Source organism: Dama dama, chromosome 4 (assembly GCF_033118175.1).
Source record: "Dama dama isolate Ldn47 chromosome 4, ASM3311817v1, whole genome shotgun sequence".
Taxonomy (NCBI): Eukaryota; Metazoa; Chordata; class Mammalia; order Artiodactyla; family Cervidae; genus Dama; species Dama dama.
In genome coordinates, this window is record NC_083684.1 from 55,616,291 (window position 1) to 55,635,334 (window position 19,044).

At 43.6% G+C, this 19,044-nt stretch overlaps 1 long non-coding RNA gene across 4 annotated transcripts; it reads left to right on the plus strand.

The window, feature by feature from the left end:
* The first annotated feature begins 1,969 nt into the window (after positions 1 to 1,969).
* Positions 1,970 to 17,463, plus strand: LOC133051204 (uncharacterized). 4 transcript variants are annotated; one of them, XR_009691794.1, is made up of 6 exons: positions 1,970 to 2,348; positions 2,437 to 2,557; positions 8,782 to 9,011; positions 14,099 to 14,141; positions 14,872 to 14,917; positions 15,801 to 17,463. It is a non-coding gene; the product is annotated as an uncharacterized LOC133051204 (long non-coding RNA). The 4 variants fall into 4 exon arrangements; XR_009691795.1 differs by lacking the exons at positions 1,970 to 2,348; positions 2,437 to 2,557 and adding an exon at positions 4,389 to 5,365; XR_009691796.1 differs by lacking the exons at positions 1,970 to 2,348; positions 2,437 to 2,557 and adding an exon at positions 8,196 to 8,329.
* Positions 17,464 to 19,044: the final 1,581 nt, after the last annotated feature.

Genomic DNA, 19,044 nt, shown 5'->3' on the forward strand with positions numbered 1-19,044 from the left:
GGCCCCACCCCACCGGGCACTTCCTGGCGCCTCTTCAGAAAACCAGCAGCTCTCAGCTCTGCCCTAGACAGGCCTCCTTCAAGGCGCCACAAGCTCTTTCAAACCTGGCGCTTCCCCTGGGTCCCTGCACCCTGCGCGGTGCCTCTCCTCATTAGCAGAGCCCTGAGTGACTTTCCACTTCTGTTTCTAATGACACTGGCCTCTCTGCAGACCCACTGAGGCACCGCTATGAGTTAAGACGCAGGCACAGCCTGAGCGAAAGCAACGAGATACTCATTATGTTTTGTGAGAAAGCGAGAACGACTTCATTTATGTGTTAAAGGAATTTCTTAAACTGATTTGTCTGCGTGCAATTAAACCTATTTTGAAGTTTTTAACAGGAAAGATTGCCGGTGCTATGAGAACCTGGTTTCTCCTTTACATTGCACCCAGATGTCCCATAGGTTGATGAAGCAATAAGTAGAAATCCAGTTTAAACAACGTTTCAAACGACTTGGAAACGATTTGTTGAATGATACTTGACGTCCTTGTCGCATCTCCCGGAAAACGATCAAATGAACTATGAACGAGGATTGAAAATATTTGAAAACAGCATGACTTGTACATGGTTTGGTTTTTTTTTTTTTTCCTATCCCTTCCCAATCCAGTTTATGTAGACACATTTAGTTACATGTTAGGAGGGACAGTCCCCATCCAAAAGTACTCAATAGCAAGTAGATATTTTCACCCTAAATTTTTACCCTTCTTTTCCTGTAGTTTCTTAGAAAATACTCCATTTGTAAATTTGACTTTGGCTGTCCATTTTGAGTCTTCTGGCTCCTCATTTTGAACACTTCCATTTTCTTGTTTCCTTAGAGCCTTGGAGCATCTCTTCTCTCTCGTTTTTGCCTCTCAATTTCTTGTTTCTTCGCAGCACGTGTAGCTTGCTCCTATTCTTCCTGTGCCTTTTGGTCTGACGTTTCCTTTGGATTGTTTGATAGAGTATATTCTCGTGCTACCATGGCCTTCTGAGAAAGCCAGTTCAGCGGGACGTTGGCGGTCTTCTGGGAAAGACTGCTCACCTTGCTCTAACCAGGACTGGTCAACTTTTCTCAGCTGCCTGCTGAGTCTTTCCTCTCCAGCTAAGTAGAGATGGTGCAGGTGATCAGGGTGTTAGGGGAAGCGCACTGATCCCACCCTGGCCAGGCACCATCGTAACCATTGCCATGAGTTGTTTTACAACAGGAGGTTCTGGCAAGGAACAGGGAGCTAATGAGCCTCCACCAACAGGAAGAGTTTGGGAAAGGTCCAAAGGAGACACCATATGTCCGACCACCTCGCAGAATCCTTCTTTCTGGCACCCATCTGGGCTGAAGAAGGCGTGCACCACCTGAAGGACTGTGAGTCAGAATGATCAGCTAAAGACAACCCGGAAACGAATCCCATCACCATAAAACCCGAGACTGCAGGCCGTGTGACAGAGCTTTTCTCCTGGGTTCCCTTCCCCTTCGGGTTCCCTTCTCCACCGGGTGCCCTCTCCCAAGAAAACTTTCCGTTTTGTCAGCACATGTGTCTCCTCGGGCAATTCATTTCCGAGTGTTAGACAAGATCCTGGTTTCTAGCCCTGGAAGGGGTCCCCCTTCCTGCAGCTGGAGGATGAAGCAGACAGAGCTGGGCTCCATCTCGGGCCAGGCTGTGAACACTAGGCTACACGCCTGGTCACCCTCCCAATGGACTCTGAACTTTGTGCCCGGTGTCTGTAGAAGTGGCATACCAATGGGAAACCAGACCCCCGGGTAAAAGAGCCTGAGGACTGGTACTTGAACTCTCCATTGCCTAAAAGAATATGCTGATTATCTCGGTAACAGAACAAAGTCGTAAATTCCATTATGTTTATCGGGATATGACCACAGTCCAACTGATACATGTCAAGTGTTTATCGAGTCTTGTGACACATGAATCATGGGTTAACTTTGATCGTAGCTCTCTTTTACCTTGTCCAGACTAGTTTCGAGGAATCTGGGGAGGTAGGTTTGAGCAAGTACACTCAGGGTACATAAGGTTTTCACAAAAAGTGGTTGGGGTCCTTGGCTGAGAGGCGACTTTGCCTTGGGCCCACCGGTGTAGTAAACTGCACTCCACTATCTGCATTTTCCTTCTGAGTGAGTTTGTTTCCGGGAAGCCGTGGCTACAGCACAACACATGGCGAGTCTGGCGGGATCCTTCTTGGCTGCAACTGACAGCCTGACCACTCAGGGTACTCAGCGGCCAGCTTGCCTGCCAATGGACCAGACCCAGCAGCCTCAGCCGGGACCCGTTTGTCCCTGGTCTCCTCCTGATGCAGAGCACTGGCCAGAGTGTCCCGACTGGTAAGGAACAAGAGACTTTATTGACCTCTCTCCCCTTCCGTCTCTCTTTCTTCTCCTTACCCCATCCTCTCCTTCCCCTTTTTTCTAGTGCCCCGGTCCTGGATGCAGGAATCTCATCGAAGGGCCTCAGCCTGAACTGAGGTTTGGAAACTGATCACCTCCTCTTGGCAGAGAACTCAAATTCTGGTTCTGTTCTCGTCTGACTTCTGGTAGGGCCGAGATCCAGTCCTCCTTCTCCGGAGGCCCAGGGTAAAGTCCCATAAGGCCTGGGTATCTGCAGGTGGCAGGAGACATCTGCAAGGCCATCCCTTTTGCCCCCTTCTCCCGCATCCTCCCCCTTCTTCTTTCAACCTGGCTTCCTTTCCTCCCTTTGAAATCTTTGAAGACCTGAGATATTTTCCTTTACTCTGTTAGTACTTGGATCTGAAGTTCTGTGTCTCTATAGGACGTTTTTTGAGAGACTCTATTCTTGTATTTAAGGGAGTGTCCGATGAGAACTGCCAGGTTTATATGTGTGTGTTTCAACTCAGTGTTCTGTGTTGTCCTTTTTGATGGCCATTTTGCTTTGTCTGGCCATCATTTGGTTTAGACCTGCCGCCATTCTCTTAGAACCTGATTGTCTTTCCCTGTGCCTTCAGACCAGGGCTCTGGCTCTGTTCTCAGGAACACTTATCTAGACCATCTCTAACTCCTGAGACTGAACACTACTCCAGTTCGACTTTTAATTGTAAAATTTTGAAAAATTGGAAAAAGCCTTTAAAAGTTTTATTTATTCCAACTGGTTTTTATAAACGAGTCAATTTTATATTGTAATATCTAATTCACGACTAAGCTTAGAAAATGAAGCTAGATCTTGGGTACTGTTTTATGGCCTAGTCCAGTAAACAGCACATTGAGTGGCCTGTCAACAAAATCTTTGCAAAACCTGAGAACGGACATTCTCAGCACCGTGGGATCAAATGGTCATGAAATGTCCCCTCAAAATCATGGTCACGTTTATGAGCAAAAAGGGGCTCTGCCAGCTGAAAACTGACACTTGCCATCTACACCTACAAGGATTAAATCATGGCCACTGCAACTGCTGACTTTCAACTCCCTCAAAGGAGTTCAGGGTGAAAATCAGAAATGAGGTACTCTGTGCTCTGGGGAAAACTGGCAGAACAGGCCTTCAGACAGTTAGATCTTTTCAGGAGAAGATTGTATGAGTTCCAGTTCTTGCCTCTTCTCTCACCCAGAGAAGCACTGAGTGTTTGATGTTGAAACTCCAATTAAATATCTTAATTTGTCTATGTAAAAAATAATTATAACATACCATGGAAATACTTGTTCTCTATTTTTCACGTCTCCTGTAAATGTGTTAGCATACTTTCATAATTCAAAAATCAAAGAGAAAAAATGAATTAAGATTAACAATTTAAAAAATCGGGGGAAAGATTGATATGCAGTGGACCTCTCCCTCTAGTACTATTGCAGTTGGCAGCCCTTAGCACCTGGTAACTGAGATTGATCCTGTTCAGAGAGGACCCAGGGGGACACGGTACTAAAGAGGTGTCAGTTCAGATCATTTTTCCTTTTACCCTCTTCTGCTGAACTTCTAAGAGTGGGAGCAGATTGCCGTCCTGGTCCCGTTTGTTTATTTAAAGTATAGTTGATTTACAATGTTGTGTTTGATTTCTGCTACACTGCAGAGTGATTTATTGACATATCTGTATTTTCTTTTTCATCTCTTTTTTCATTGTGGTTCATCTCACGGTAATGGGTGCTGTCCTCCAGGGCCTTGGTGCTTACCCCCCCCTCTATATAGTAGTTTCCATCTGCCAGTCCCAAACTTCCAATCCTTCCCTCTCCTCACCACTTTCCCCTTGGAAACCGCAAGTTGTTCTCTAGGTCTATGAGTCTGTTTTTGCTTCAAAGATAAGTTTGTTTATGTCTTATTTTAGATTCCACATAGGAGTGACATATGGTATTTGTCTTTGTCTTTCTGATTTACCTCACTCAATATGATAAACCCTAGGGCTGTCCATGTTGCTTCAAATCACATTATTTCATTATTTTAGGGGCCGACTGATGCTCCATTACACACACACACACACACACACACACACACACACACACACACCCCACACCTTCTGTATCCGTGCACCTGTTGGTGGACATTTAGTAGTTTCCATGTCTTGGCTATTGTCAATAGTCTGGGCTGTTATGAACACTGGGGTCCATCTATCTTTTTGAATTACACATGTGTCTCAGTGTATGCCCAGAATTGGGACTTCAAGATATATGGCAAATATTCTTAGACTATTTGAGGAACCTTCATATTGCTTCCAAGTGGTTGCACCAGGTGACATCCCCCCACCTGTTCTCCACACCCCCTCCAGCATGGATTATTTGGACACGAGTTTCTCTTCCTGGCTCCTCCCCTCGGCTGCCGTCAAAGTCCCCGTCCCCAGTGGCTGCAGCACAAAACCTGTGCCGGTCGTGCAGACACTACACGGGGTCACCCCCACCCCCAGGGCACTCAAGCCTCCCTTCCACCCATTTCCACCCTGGGTCTGGGCTCCTTGTCCTCCCAGAACCAGAACCGCTCCCTTCATTATCTTGGTGGGTTCACATCCTAATGATCCAGAGGCTGAACTCAGGTTCATATACTCCAATCAGCTTACCACATACCAGGGATTCTAATCCAAATGACGCTCAGTTCCTGCCTGCCAGGAATTAGGACTAGACAAAAGAAAAGAGACACATGTAAATCTTATCATGAGGGACGGTAGGTTTTTTTTTTTTCCTGTTGGCCACACTGTGCAGCTTGCAGGATCTCAGTTCCCCAAACAGGCATTGAGCCCAGGGCCCCGGAAATGAAAGTGCAGAGTCTTAACTACTAGACATCCAGGGAATTCCAAACTCCTGTTGTGTGTCCTTTGAAATCTACACAGTCTCTCAAGAAGGAGTTTGCTTCTTACGGCTGCTGTTACCACCCAGCACACACAGAACACGATCCTGATCTTTGAGGTCTGGAGGTGAGAGTCTGAAATGAACCTGACAGTGCTCAGATCAAGGGTCAGAAGGCTGTACTCCTTGAGACTTCAGGGACACCCAGGCTTAATGTGTTTCCCTCCCTTCCCTGCCGGCTGGGGACGTGCTGTATGTAGCCTGCGCGCGGGGACTTTGAGCAGACACCTCGGCCCCGGGTCGGCCGCACTTGGGGCTCTGGAGGCCTGCGCCAGGTGGTCCTGGCTGTTGGCTGCTCCCACGAGTGGGTGGGGGGCAACCAAAGAAGGGAGTGTGGCTCGGCTGAGGGCAGTCTCTGCATCAGAGCGAGGGCCTCTGTGAGAGCACCGAGCAAGCTGGGCACAGGCACCACGCAGCGCGTCCCCAGCCCGCACTGCACTGTGTAAGTGCTCTTGGAGGGAAAAGGATCAGACACTCTGGGAAACTATATGAGATCCTTTGGAGACAGAAGGGGCAGAGAGGAGTGATCAGAAAGGTTAGGGTTCTGACGTGCGGTGAGGTGAGCGACCGTAAGACAGCAAAGCACACTCAGGGTTAAACTGTCACTAAGAGAAGGGACACTCTCCAGACCCAGCCCAGGGGGAGGAGTGTGCAGACAAGAGCTCCATGTGCGACCACTTGAGAGTCTTGGAAATAAGGTCTTGGTATGGGAGCTCTGTGGGCTGAGTGTGTATGTGTGTTTGTGTGTGAAATTGTGGTGTATATTTGTGTGTATGTATGTAGGTACCTGCCTATGTATATGTGTGGACATGGGTGTGTATATGTGTATTCATGTAATTATATGTATCTGTGTGCTTGTATATGTCTATGTGTTGTGTGTCTGTGAAAGGTATTAGGAACACACAGGTGCAAACGTCCTTGCACGCAGGAGTCCCAGGGACCCCTGAAGAAGAGGGGATGGACAAAGAGCACAGGAAACCAGGTGGAGAAGGAGATTGGAATCCCTTGGTTCTAGAAACGCAGAGAATGAGCAGGAGTGGCAGGTGTCAGGACCCGAGAGGAGACAGAAGGCTTGAGTTGAGGGCTTGGACAGTTCAAAAAATGAAGGGACTTGAGGGATAGAGATGGGGGCAGAAAAGTTTCCTGGATTAGAGCCCAGGGGAAATGGAGACGCCAATGGGGGCGGCCTTGGGGTGGGGACTAGAGTGTGGGACAGGAGGGCAGGATCCAGGCTCCAGCTGGGGCCAGGCTGAGAAAGGCTGGATTGCTCTCAGAGGGGGTCTGCGGTGGGGCCGCCAGCATCTAGGGCAGCCCTTCAGGAAAGTGAATGTCCACCTGGGGACGGCAAACGTCCTTCACTGGAGTTTTGCAAGGCGCTTAGATTTGTGGGTGGGTGAAACTAAGACCACAGTGGAGGCTGAGGAGGATCCAGAACCCAGGGAAGGGAGGGGAGCTGAGCAGAAGAATCTAGAACACTGGACAGGGTGTGCCGGGAAGATACGGAGGATGAGTAAGACTGGGCTAGGCAGAGCCTAGCAGGATCTAGAAAGTCCAGGGAACGGGGAGGAGGTTGGGGGGCAGGGAATGAAGAGAGGGTCATTGTCGCTGGGGATGGGAGAGGAAGGTTGGCTTAGGAATGGCCGCAGGGGTGGGGCTTTTGAGCAGTTTCATACTTTGAGCAAAAACAGGCCTCTGGTGTATCTAGCGCTGTTGGAACCGCCTCGCGGGCCCCTTGGGAAGCACAGAGCTTGTTGGAGTCCACACCATCCACAGCCATCACCTGCCAGGATGGTCCTTACACTCCGAGGGTTCCTCCGTGGTGCAGAGCTTCTCCTTGTCTCTGTTCTGACCCTCTTCTCTCCTTGAAGACTGGCACCAGGGCCTTGTGCACCCCCGAGTCCACTCAGGGCCGCCCTGGCGCCTCTGGCCGCTCCGCTCAGATCAGGAACCGGCCTCCTGAGCGCCCAGTCTGCACACAGCGCCGTCCCTGCTCCCCACACTGACCTCTCCTCGGGGCTCGCCTCCAGAATTTCCCCTTTGGCACCTCCCTGCTTTCGACCCCCTGGGGGCTCAGACACCCTCAGCCCTCCTGCTCCCGGGTCCCTGTAATTCCTTCAGCTTTTGCTGCCAAAATTCGGTCTCTGTGTATGTACTAGGGCCGAATTAAATCTCGGAGAAAGTTGTAAGTGAAATGGAAGCACATAGCTTTACTGTTTTGCCAGGTGCGGGGGTCGCAGCAGGCTAATGCCCTCAAGACTGTGTCCTGGGACTTCCTCGGCGGTTCAGTGGTTAAGAATCCAACTTGCAATGTCGGGCACAGGCGTGCGATCTCCCGTCGGTAAACTGAGATCCCCCAGGGCAAGAGCAGCTCAGCCCTCACCCCACAGATAGAGAGTCTGCCCGCTGCAAGCCAGGATGCTGCCAGACGCAGGGAATATCCTGCCTGTTACACGTAATACCCAAGGCAGCCAAATAAATAAATAAAATATATGTTTTAGAAAAGGCTGTGTGTCCGGTATTGGAGGGGGTTTGAGGAGTCTTAGAGTGTTCAAGGAGCAGAGCCTGATCAACTCGAGGCGCTCTTCTGTTGGGTCTGTGATGAGGTCACGGGGAACAGCAGCATCACCCTCGTAGTTCCAGCCGGTCTCATGTCTTCTTGCTTGTGGGCGTCATAGTTCACTTTTTTCTGCCGGGGGATTTCTCATTCTGTAAAAGAGGTCAAAGTTCCTGGCTCCCAGCATTATGAATAGCCCTTGAGGAGGAACTAATTCTGCACGAGTTTGTTCATTAGGTAAGGTATTCTTATTTTGTCTCTCTCCACAGTTTCCTTTCTGTATTTTCTGTGATTAAATTTATTCTTTGACTAAACCTTTTTTTTTTTTTCCAAACAGAAGGCAGATGGACCTGGGTGGAGATCTACTAAGACTTCATAGGGTCCTGCTTGATTACATTTCCTTCGGGTGTCATCCTCCCTACTTGGGGAATGGACACAGAGTTGGAAATAATCTCGACTTTCAAACTTAGCATCAATAGTCTGTATTAAGACAATATTATTTCTCTCTTTGATTGCCTTGTCATAACCCCTGGACAAACATTTGAAAATTGTGAGACATATTACCATGAGGATAATGATTAAAGTACACATTTGTCATATTTTTCAAGAGTCCTCCTAGTTTAGAGGACAACAAGGAAGAAGTGTTTTTGAGGGTTTCCATTTGATATATGTAGTATCCAAGTGGTCTTTGCTGTGAGGCTAGAATTTGAGCTGTCTTGTTCACAATTAGTGCTGCAACTCGAGAAAGCCCCTGCTTGAAAGGAAGAGTATGTGTGCTGATCAGAGAGACCACCTCAAGAATAAATAAGTTATAAAAAATTATATGTATAAAAAAAGAGTTTCAGACCAAATGCCAATGACAAACAAGAAATAGCCTCCTAAGCTCAGAAAATCCAGGCCAAAGTCCTGCCATTCATTTTTGCCTTGCAGATTTCTCTCTTCTAGAAGTCTGGCTTTGTCAGAAGGCCGTTGTAGCACGAGAATATACTCTTTCAAACAATCCAAAGAAAACATCAAACCAAAAGGCACAGGAAGAATAGGAGCAAGCTACACGTGCTGCGAAGAAACAAGAATTTGAGAGGCAAAAACGAGAGAGAAGAGATGCTCCAAGAAGTGTGGTGGGTTCGGTGGCTCCGCACTCAAAGCAGTGGACTGGCCAGGTCGGTGGAAAGGAAGTTTGCTTTATTTCAGAGGCCGGCAGGCCGGGGACAGTTGGTGGACACCTGCGAAAAGGCTGACTGACGGCTTCCCCACGCAAACCCAGCAGGATGGGGGGAGGGTGTCAGGTCACGCAGGGGAATCTGGTCCCTGCGTGGGGCGAAGGCAGGCTGGGTCAGGGGTTGGGCTGGAGGGGTGAGATCGAGGTCTGCCCCCTCCCCACACCCTTGGTGGGGTGTGTGCAGGCATCACAGCCAGGCTCCCGCTTTTGTTCTCCAGCTGGGAGGTGGTGATTGGGTTTTTGATCTGCTTTCCTATCTTGTGCATCATTTGCCCCAACTGTTCTTGTGGGGTCTTCCTGAAATAGGGACTGAACTCTTGTCCCCGAAATTGGCAGGTGGACTCCTAAGCACTGGACCGCTGGAGAAAGCCGTAACAATATATTCAGAAAGGCCAGGTCTGGGCCTCCTGTGGCCCTGGGCCTGAAACGTTCACATCAGGAAGCCTGTGGAAGGTTACTCTGCCCCTTTCATCCCCCCAGTTTATCCTCTAGGCACCCATTTCTCCTCTGGGCTCCACTGGTATACATCCTGATTGGGATGTGATTTGATTTCAGAAATGGCCTTCTCAAACCATCCAGTGCCACCGCAGCCTCTCTGAATATTCTGCTACTGAGCTGGATTTTCTCCAAACGTGTCTGGTCTCAAGTCCACAATGTGAGCCTGCGGACCTCCACTCCCCTTCCCGTTTCTCTCAGCCAGATGTGCGCTCCAGCGCCCTGGCCTCCACCCCTGATGGAGGGCTCCTGTCGACTCCCACCCCACCCCTGTGCTTTCTCCTGCTGGAGACCCGCTCCCAGGCTAGGGTCCATGGTAGAGACCCTGGGCTGGACATCAGGCAGATCCCGCCAAAGAAATAGACCATCCACTGCACTGCATTTACTTATATCTTTTATTTTAAATAAATTGTAAGGTACAGTTTGGGCGAGGCAGAAAAGGAAAGACGACCTCAACAGAAGTAGGCTACCTTTATTCAGGCAAGGAGGGCTGACAGTCGGCCTAATGCCCAGGCTGAGCGCCGCCGAGAGGGATCCGGGAGGCTTCATACTTATACGGAGGTTTGTGGAAGCGATAAGGGACACGTTAATATTTTGAGTATTCTTTTGTAGTTACAATTCTTTTGTAGTATTCTTTTGTAGGCAGGGGGTGATAACTCTTCTGGGCGGGTACAGGGGGTGGAAGGTCCCAGATAGATGCAACCCGCCTGGAGCATCAGGGCGCAACTAAAGCTCTGTTTCTGACAAGTTTAATTGCAGTGCCTGATTCATGAAGTGTAAAATGAGGAACAGATCTCTGCTCGTGTGTATGTCTCAGAGTCTCTTTGTCTCTAGATAATATTCCTTAGATTACTATATAGAGATCATATTATATATTATCACATATAGAGCTCTAAATGCGCTCTACTGCACTGACTTCAAATAAGCGCTTACAAATGTTGTATTTCTGAGTCACAGAATCTGGGAAATGTTCATGACGTCTTTGTCTGGTACTGACATCATTTTAGCCCGTTTAACTGTGTCTATTACTAGAGACAGGAGACAGCAACATTCTTTCATTGTACTTAGTTCTACTGTAAGTCACTAGGGCACACCTGTTGCAACATTTGTCAGCGAGAAAGTTCACTTACATTGCTATATTGTCATAAATAACTGAGATAAATGGCATAGATAAAATACTGACACATTGAGTTCTGAACAAGTCTATGTTTACTTATCTTTGCCTTTTATGAAAAAACACAAACATATTTCAGTTTATTAAGTACATATCTTGTACAACATAAAGGAAAATTGTGCCCTAAGGTATGTATGCCTTATAGGTTACAAAATCTACTGTTGATAAAAAACTTCAATTGCCTGTTTCTTGGTTTTAAGTTTTAAGGCATTTTAAAAATGCGATATGATTTAACATCTACTAAAAATAAATAATGATAAAGAAACAAAAAATAATAAATATAAATAAATGAAATGAAAATATTAATATAATATATAAATTAATACAATAATATATGACATAATGACATAGGAATATATAAAAATATTAAAATATAAATCTATCACATGTATGTATATATATAGTATAACTGTGTATTATATTATAATTATATTATTATATTACAATTATCTGATATGTAAATTTTTTCTTATATTTATAAAAATTTAATGAGAAATTTTAATAATATTCATTAAACAATTCTATACTTATTAAAAAATTATATATATAATATGTATTACTATTACATATAATATTGTATATACTAATAAGGATATATTTAATATATTTAGTATATATAAAATATAAATACATATTATATACTAAAGTACATTAAATATATATAACACATGTTAATAATAAAACACATATTTATATAGAGGATTATATATATAAATTTATGTATAAATATATAATATATACATGTAGAGATATACTATTTATTTACATCTTATATTTCATTATATATAATTGCTATATTTTATATTATATAAAATAATTATATATATAAGAATTATGTATATAGAGTATATAAAAAGACAATTATACTTTGTAAAATTGATATATATATTGTACATATATTGCTTAAATATATATTATATACTTTTATATATCATATATGATATGTGATATATAATGATAGATATCACGAAAAATGTAATATAGGTTATACATCAAAGTATAGTATATATTACATATAATTATTATTATACTTTATTATATATACTTTAGTTTATAGAAATATAAAGTATATTTACATATACTGTATTATTATATTATATTATATTCTTATAGCTATTGTATATATAGTGTATAATTTATATAATATATAAACAATATTATTTAATGTTAATATATAATTAAAATGGATTATATATAACTTATTTAAAAAATGAAAATGTAATACATCTTGTAGATATAATAATTATTATATGCCTAGTAGTTTTAATTTAATTAGTATGTATAATATATGTAATATAATGCATAATATAATATATGAATATATACTAAAATATATAATAACATATCATTTATATATATTATCAGTATTATATTAATATAACATTATCATCATTTTCATCTAATATATGTTAATGTATATAATATACAAAGTGTAACTTATTACAATTACTGTAATAATATATTGTCTATTTAACAAATATGTATATTAATGCAATATAATCCATATCAGTAACATATATATAATATAATATAATATTAATATCATATCATATGTATGTAATATATATTTAATAAATAAATATTTAATATACAACTATATAATCATAATATATAATTATTTTATTGATATATGATATATTCTATATGTAATATACACATTATTTTATTATTACATAATACATGATAATATATAACTATTATAATTATATAATATATTTCTAAATAATTGTATATATTATATATATGATATACATATTATATATTGGAGATAATATAACTATTATATAAATATGACTATCTAAATAAATGTATACTATAAGTTGTAACATATCCATATAAATAAATATGTAAATAAATATATATTATATATAAATTAATAATATACTAATTTTTATGTAACATATATTTGTATTAACTTATTTGTCAATTTGAAACAAATATAAATATAAATTTCTATAAACATGCAATGTTATATAAAAATATAAATATAATATTTATATAAATATAATATAAATATCTTATAAATATATACCACATATATCACATATAAATATACATGATATAAAACATATGATATATAATACATAATATAAGGTATATAAGATACTATCATATACCAAAAAAAAATATAGAATAATATTTATCCTTATACATTGTTATGTTCATTTTACTGTCTGTAAAGTATATTGATATATACTTTATTATCACACTATATTTTAATTATTATATATACTATAAAATACCATTGTATAATTATATAATTAAATACTATGTAACATATTATATAATATATATTGTATATGTTATAAGATATACTACATAGCATATATAATATATAATACAATATAATATAATATTATCTATTATACATTTTCTGTTCAGTTCAGCTTAGTTGCTCAGTCGTGTCCGACCATTTGCGACCCATGGACTGCAGCATGCCAGGCCTCCCATCCATCACCAATTCCTAGAGTCCACCAATGCCCATTGAGTCAATGATGCCATCCAACCATCTCATCCTCTGTCGTCCCCTTCTTAGCCTGCCCTCAATATTTCCCGGCATCACAGTCTTTTCAAATGAGTCAGCTCTTCACATCAGGTGGCCAAAGTATTGGAGTTTCAGCTTCAACATCAGTCCTTCCAATAAACACCCAGGACTGATCTCCTTTAGGATGGACTGGTTGGACCTCCTTGCAGTGCAAGGGACTCTCAAGGGTCTTCTCCAACACCACAGTTCAAAAGCATCGATTCTTCGGCACTCAGCTTTCTCTACAGTCCAACTGTCACATCCATACATGACTACTGGATAAACCATAGCCTTGAGTCAATGGACCTTTGTGGACAAAGTAATGTCTCTGCTTTTTCATATGCTCTCTAGGTGGGTCATAGCTTTCCTTCCAAGGAGTAAGCGTCTTTTAATTTCATGGCTGCAGTCACCATCTGCAGTCATTTTGGAGCCCCCAAAAAATAAAGTCTCTCACTGCTTCCATTGTTTCCCCATCTATTTGCCATGAAGTGATGGGACCTGATGCCATGATCTTAATTTTCTGAATGTTGAGCTTTAAGCCAACTTTTTCACTCTCCTCTTTCACTTTCATCAAGAGGCTCTTTAGTTCTTCTTCGCTTTCTGCCATAAGGGTGGTGTCATCTGCATATCTCAGGTTACTGATATTTCTCCCTGCAATCTTGATTCCAGCTTCTGCTTCTTCCAGCCCAGCATTTCTCATGATGTGACATTAGGAAGAATTGTGTACAGTTCAGGATTGATTACAATTAAATATAATTTAATTAAGTAAATGACTTTTATTATTAATAGTAAGCTACAACAATATTGGAATTTGGTTTTCTCTCTCTGTTAACAGAACAAACTTTCCTGGAATATTGAGCTGCCTTGGACAACAGATGGTAAGTCTCTTTCTCTAGCTAACTCTGAGTGTTCCAGAGGAACTGTGAGGCATCTCAGAGGGAAATATTAGATTACCTAGCATCACTGGTATGTTAAACACCATGGGGAGCATTATCAAGTGAATGAGAAGCCTTCACAGGTTAAACTGGGATGGATATTATTAATAGAGAGTTGCTAAAAAAAATTATGGAATTCCTACACCTGGTAGGTCCCAACATCATAATTAGGACATACCAGGGCATACCAAGTTCTCCTACCAAGTCACAATTCTGGTTATTGTGTCCAAGATTCTTAACCCGCTACATTCTGCTCAGGTGCATCACCATGTCTTTCAGTTTTTAAGTCAGGCACACACAGTTACTAAACTCTATGGTTTTGCAAAAGGTCTTCATCGCCCAAGAAGATTCATTAGAGAGACCATTTTGACAAGCACTGATGTCTGATCAATTTCATGTTATACCAGGCAACTAACTGGATAAGAAATTTTAAAATCTCCATTTAAAAAACATGCTGGTATTATAAAAGTGTTTAACAAAAGATGAAATACTGAGTCAACTTGTAAATATAGTTTTAAAATTTATGTTTTTTTTTTCTCTCTCTGAAATATTATTTATCTGTTGGCTTTCTAGATAAAGCCCAGCCCTTCCCCTCAAGCTACTAATGATTGACAGCAACTGAATAAATGCCCTCTGTGAGTAAAACGGAAATATGTTACTTTTCTCTCTCTAGGTTTCTCCAGAAGTTAGAGATGTTTAACTCTGAGCAGCCTTATCAGGTAAATAAAGATGACTGTGTCCTGACATTTGCAATAATCCTTATATTTTGGGGCCCTTTAGAAGAGAGAAATCCCCAGGCAAAATCAAATGGCAGGATTTGGGCCTGGATTTCCTGAGGGTAAAATGGTGTTCGTTCCTTGTTTTCTGGAATTCAGTCTGAGACTCTCTTTTGTACATGTAGTTTTATGATTGACTTATTTACTCGTTCTTGGAGGCTGGGTCTTTGATGGAGCACACAGGCTCTTTGTTGCTAGCACGGGCTTTCTCTAGTTGCAACACTAATTGTGAAAAAGACAGTTCAAGCTCTAGCCTCTCGGCAAAGACCACTGGGACACTACATATTTATGAGATGGAAACACTCAAAAACTCATCTTCCTTGTTGCCCTCTAAAATAGGAAGACTCTTTGGGAAAATATCACAAATCATTAATCATTATCCTCATGGTAATATGCTTTCATGTTTTTCAAATGTTGGTCCAAGGGCGATAACAAGGCAATCAAAGAGAGAAATAATATTTCCTTAACACAAACTGTTGATGCTAACGAAGCTTGGAACGTGAGATTATTTCCAGCTCTTGTGTCCTTTCCTCAAATTACACAGGTTGACTCCCCTTGGAACTGGAGACAAGAAGGAACTTATAAGGCCTTCATAGATCCCACCCATGTGCACCTGCCTTGTATCTATGAAAAACAACTTCAGTCAAGAATATATTCAATCATAGAAGTGAGACAATACAGAAAGAAAGGAAACTGTCAAGGAAGTCAAAATAATAATATCATAGATATTGAACAAACTCATGGACTGTTAGCTCTTCCTCGAAGGCTATTGATAAATATTTGGAGCCGTCCTGGTTCCAAATGTCCTATTTGACCCCTTTTACAGAATCTGAAACCCCTGCCAGATGGAAGAAGTGAACTGTCCTGCCCACAAGCAGGAAGAGCTGAGACCGGCTGGAACCACAAGGGTGATGCTGCTGCTCCCCGAGACCTCATCACAGACCCAACAGAAGAGCATCCTCGGGTTGATCAGGCTCTGCTCCTTGAACACCATAAGACGCCTCAGACCCCTCCAGGACCAGACACACAGCCTTTTATTTATGTTAAAATTTTATTTATCTATTCATTTCGCTGCCTTGGTTCTGATTTGCAGGTGCAGGATAGTCCCTACCTCTGGTGGGATCTTGCGCAGAGACTCACCAGCTGTGGGGCGAGGGCTCAGCTGCTCCTGGGCTGTGAGATCTTAGAGTCCCCATCAGGGATCAAACTCAGGTCCTCTGCATTTCAAGGTGGACTCTAAACCACTGGACGACTGGAAGTCCCAGGACACAGGGACATTAGGAACATTGAGGGCATTAGCCTGCTTGGTTCCCCGTGTATGGCAAAGCAGTAAAGCTGGTTTTTCCATTTCACTTTTAAAACTCTCTCTCTCAGATGTAATCTGGCCCCAGGACACAGAGGCCCAATTTTGGCAAGGAGATCTGGAGAGAGGCCAGGAGCCATTGGAAGAACAGGGTCCTGGGGGCAGGAGGGCTGAGAGACCTGAGTCCCAGTGGGGTGGAAGGCTGCGAGGGGCCAAACGGGACATTCCGGAGGGGAGCCCTGAGGAGGCAACCTAGGTAGCAGGCGCGGCGCTGCGGCGCAGACCCGGGGCTGCGGAGACGGACTCCCGATCTCACCGGAGCGGCCACAGAAGCCGGGGCGGCCCTGAGAGGGGTCGGGGCTCACAGGGCCCGGGCGCCAGTCATCAAGGGAGAGAACAGGGTCAGAACAGGGAAAAGGAGAAGCTCTGCGCCACGAAGGCGACCCCGGAGGGTAAGGACCGGCCCGGAGGGGAAGCGTGTGGACCAGGGTGTGGACTCCAAGATGCTCTGTGCTTCCCAAGGCGGGGCCCAGGAGGCTGGCGGTTCCAACAGCGCTGGATGCACCTGAGGCCTCTTGCCTCAAGAACGGAAACAGGAGGCAGCCCGTCCATCCCTTCCGATCAGAGTTATTACTCTCCCTGACTTGTCTCACCCACCCCTCAGGGCAGTGCCCCTCTCTTCACCCCTCGCCCCCTAAACTCGTCCCCCATCCCCGGCTTTTCTAGATTCTTCTGGGCTCTGCACACTCCGAGGCCTGCCCCATCCTCCATTCCCTCCCCCTCCCCGCTCTCCAGGTTCGAGATTTCAGACAGGCTGGGACCTGGGCTGCAGTGCTTCCTCGTGGACACACAGCTTCTTGAGCCACAGACAGCAAGGAAACCACAAGGGACTAACAATCACTACATACACGAGCAGTGGGGGCAAGTGATGCACCAGGTCAAAAAAGAAAAGATCAAAACTCCAGTCACCCCTTCAGAGCTGGAGAGCTAAAGTGGGGTCCTGGACGTGATGCCCGCACACAGCACCACCAAGGGGCTGCACAGACCTCGCATTCAGCCCTCCCGCCCAACGCTGGACCCAGCCCGCCCTCACCCCATTTAATGGAGCGGATTTCCCACATGTGCCCTGACATCCCCTCACCCCCAGGAGCAAACAAGGGATCTTGTCACTTGTTGGACTTCCTTCCTGATGCACCCAGAGCTCCAATAAAACCTTGTCTGAATATCCTGTCTGGCCTCTTATCAATGTCTGTTGACAGGATTCCAAGAACCCTGGTGTGTCACATGCCCTTCTGGCTCTGCACACTCCTAGATCAACCCTGTCCTCCCTGCCTCTCCCTGTGTTCCAGATGCTTCTGTCCTCGGTGCCACCCCTTCCCTGGACCCTGGATCCGTTTTCCCTCCACTGTGGTCTCAGTTTGTTTCACCTACTCACATGTATCAGCATCTCCCAGACGCGATTGAGGCATGACTTTGACTTCCAAGGTGGGCATTCGCTTTCCTACAGAGCTTCTCCAGATGCTGGAGGCCCCAGCCAGACCCTCTGAGAGAAATCCTGCCCTTCTCAGCCTGGTCCCAGCTGGAGCCTGGAAAGCCTGCCCTCTGTCCCACACTCTAGACCCCACTCCAAGACCTCTCACCATTGGCCTCCCTCACTTCCCCTGGGCTCGAGTCCAGGAAGCCTTTCCTCTCACACTCAGGCTCAACTCCCTTCACTTTAAATTCTAAAATTATTTTGTTGACAATTTTGCAAGGCACTTTCCATTTACAGCTCTTACAAAATATTGCCTATATTCCCTGTGTTGCACGATCCATCCTTGAGGCTGTCTTAGGGCTTCTCAGGTGGCACTAGTATTCAAGAATCTGCCTGCCAATGCAGGACGCACCAGGAGACTCGGGATCGATCCCTGGGTAGGCGAGATCGCCTGCAGAAGGAAATGGTAACCCAATCCCAGTATTCTTGCCTGGAAAATTCCATGGACATGGGAGCCTGTCTTACTCCCAGATTTCATACCACCTCCTCCCCACCATATTTAAGCTCCTGTTTTCCCACTAGAAACCAGTAGTTTCAAAATATCCTTATGCTGCTTTTTTCTTATATCCACTACTGGCCAGGAAAGTAGTGTATATTACAATTTTTTTGTTAGATCCACTAGAAGAAAACAGTATAAAAGTATAAAAAGTTTTTTCTTATATTCACTTCATATACAGTCAAGAAAGTACTGTAGATAGCAACAAAGTAGTGTATCCATCCGCACAGAAAGGAGTAGCCAAGACACAGCCTCTTCCAGATGGAGACTTCCCATATGTCTGTCAGAGCAAGTAAATTGAGGAGCTAGACTGAAAGGAACAGAAATGCTCACTTGTTCAGCATGGAGACACTGACTTATTTAACCAAGAACAAGCTCAAAGAAACTCTTGAATATATAGCTGCTGACCTTCTCACAGAGATGTTATAGACATTTGTAGAAAATAAATTACAAGTGGATGAATTGAGGCTGGTCCAGAGGCCATTCAGTGAGTTGCTTAAACACCTAGTTAAATGGTTGCTGCTATCTGTCCTCCACCAGATGGCTTTGGTGACATGGAACCAGTTAGGCATGAGTTGCTTAAGGAATAAGATTATATATGCCTTTAAGAAGTGTGGTCACCAACTAGCTGAAGTCATCATGGCTTAATTTCTATTCATGTGTCAGTTCGGTATCTATGCTATCTTTGTGAAGTCTTAAGAAGACAGCATCATGCATTATTGTGTAAGAGGACTCAT